Source organism: Phlebotomus papatasi, chromosome 2 (assembly GCF_024763615.1).
Source record: "Phlebotomus papatasi isolate M1 chromosome 2, Ppap_2.1, whole genome shotgun sequence".
Lineage (NCBI taxonomy): Eukaryota > Metazoa > Arthropoda > Insecta > Diptera > Psychodidae > Phlebotomus > Phlebotomus papatasi.
The window spans coordinates 18,202,955-18,205,836 of NC_077223.1; positions in this window are offsets into that span (position 1 = coordinate 18,202,955).

Here is a 2,882-nt window from a genome sequence, read left to right on the forward strand (position 1 = left end):
TACAGAAACACCAGGCGAAACAATAATTTTGCCATTTTTTAGGCAGGTTTCGGCATTAATTGTTATTGATATTTCAAAGCTGTATTTGCGTACTCCCGAGACTCCCTGCATATGACACGTGAAAATAATTTTTTCTTGCTACATCTGTAAATAAATAGAACAAAAAAGCTGAGAAAATTGTGAATACAGAAGAGTCTCGCTATAGTCCATATTTGGTTTCAAATTTGACACTTGGGTCGCACTAATAGTCCATGTAATTTTTTAAAATTATCAACGATTTTTAGTATGAATTGCTGAATTGCTGAATAGTCTGAATTGCTCGACGGCTTCCACTTTCTTTGCGATTGTGGTACTTGTCCTTGCTCTCTTCATTGTGGATCACAATTATCACAACTACTTAATAAAGTTTGCCAAAAATATTAAAATAATTATGCATGTCACATATACTAAAAAACTAAAAAACTCTGTCTACTGTACATTGTTATTTGAACTGATACATTATTAATTAAAAAGAGGTGTTTTCAAATAGTTAAGAACACAAGCACTCTAATTTCACATAGGAAAACCTTCTCAGTTTTAAAGATGCTTTTACCAATGCGTAAACCCTTAAAATTTAATGTAACAAAAAACACTTTGAAAATAAAGATAGTCTTTTCTATTGAAACAATAGGTTTTTTTTTATTTTTTCGAGAGTAATTTGCAAAGTTCTTATAGTCTTTGAAGGGTTAAGGAACTGCTAATTATAACAAGGATTTAAGAATGGTGGAGATTAAATTCGCTCCCAATGGATTCGATAATCTAAATAACAAGCAGTTTTACTGATTTTTCAAAATCTAATGGATCTTCATATCCAATCCTAAGCCTAATTTTTTCTTAAAATCTTGCCTCGCCTGTAAAGGTACTAAAGAAGTTAAGCCACATTGTTAAACCTTAAGTCTGAAGACTATTAAAAACTGTATTCTAGAAAACTTCAACATTTTTGATATGATTTTATTACAAAATCAAAAGCCTTGAGCTTTGGTAGTATGTACAAGGGGCCTCTGGATTATGCACTTCGCGATTGTGCACCTGACGGTATTATGTATACACAATTATGCATGTTTACTTAGCATTGAGAGCTGATTTGTTGAATTATTATTGAAATACCCCTAAATGCATGAAAATATTTATACGTGGTAAATTTGAAGTAATGCCTCTCTTGGCCGTTGGCGCTGAAAATGAAGCGTAAAATAGGCTCCAATAATGTCTTACGTACATCACAGCGTTCCTGTAGCTTATTCTAGAGAAATCTTATGCGTTTATGAAAATTTCCTGGGTGCATAATGTCATTTCGCGTGATTTTCTATGGTCCCAATAATTCCAGAACCCCTGTATTTCAATTAATGTGTCGGAATTCCAAAGTGTATCTCATGAATTTTTGTGTAGTAGGAGAGACTGGGGCAGAATTAGACAATGGGATGCATTAATTTTCCTTAGAACGATTATTGAGCAGTACTATTTATTCGAAGTGATTATCTTTCTAGTGATTGAAATATTTATCAATCTGATTGAAACATTTTTTCACAATTTTCAAAGAAAAAAAATCATTTTCTGGCTAATTCTGCCCCGGTATCCCTTACTTAAAACAATGATTTTTATTTAAACGTTTGAACGCTAGAATTTGCATTCAAGTAGTAGTGGTAAATTAACAACTCTTTTAAACTGTGTATTTGCTTATTATGAGAATTGTTGATTTAAGGACCGAATAAATTACAACAATTGTTAATCCATACGATGATATATCTTGAAATAGAAGCAATAAATTTGCAAATAAAATAGTGCTTTTTTAGTTTTTTTTTGTTTAATTTATCCTTGTGTCGTATGTCGTGAGCTTAGGAAATTTTCTCACGCAAAAATAACCTCACAAGGGAGGTCATCGAGTCATCAAATTCAGATTGGCTTCATATTGAGAACATAGACGCGGATAGGGATCATAAGGATCGTGTCATACTCAAAAAGTGCTAAATTTTTTTTCCTCTGCAAAAAAAGCAATCAAAGGATTCCATAAAATGTTAATGATAAAGAAAGTTCTAGAGCCAGCAGGAGCAGTCGTGGTGCAGTGGGCTAGCGGACGATGTTTACAACGCAAAGGTCTCGAGTTCGATTCTTGCTTGTGCCGCCTTATTGTTTTTTTTTTCTTCTATTATTTTTTTATCTGTTTTTTTTGTCGGATTTTTTTTTCATTGACCGTAATTTTTCCTTAGTGTATCTATATTTGCTTTGCACTGTAATATACTCCTAATATGAATGTTTAACTAAAGTAAGTGTCTTAAAAGTTCTTCAACGCGTCTGCTTGTTTTAATTTTTTTTAAGGAATAGAAATTAAGAATTCATCCATATACGGTCTTATTGGTCCTAGATATACATAGCGTTATTTTTATTTGCTTTTTCAAATCACTTGCCTAAGCAATGTGTCTTGCAAAATACATCAATAAATCTATGTACAAAGAGATAGAGAATTACATTATTAATTGTTTTTGAATTATTTAAATTTTATGATAGTTTAAATATCCATCACTCCCCTTGAATATTTCAATTTTAATTAAAGCATTCGAAGAACGTCATAAATCACATTGGCAACGAAAGAATCACAGCAGCAACAAACTCAAAAGACCCTAACAATACCTTACTCTTGCGCTCCATAAAATTATTACATTTCTTCCCTTTCTTCTTCCTTTCGTCCCCAAACATGGAGAAAGCGCAATTAATCGATTGTTGTAAATATTTATCATTGCGAAATATACTCACCACAGTTTAAGGACAATTCAGGATGCTCTTTTAGAGAAAACGATTGCACATAGCGACAGTTGCCAACTATCCTTATCCAAAACTACCTCCTCTTC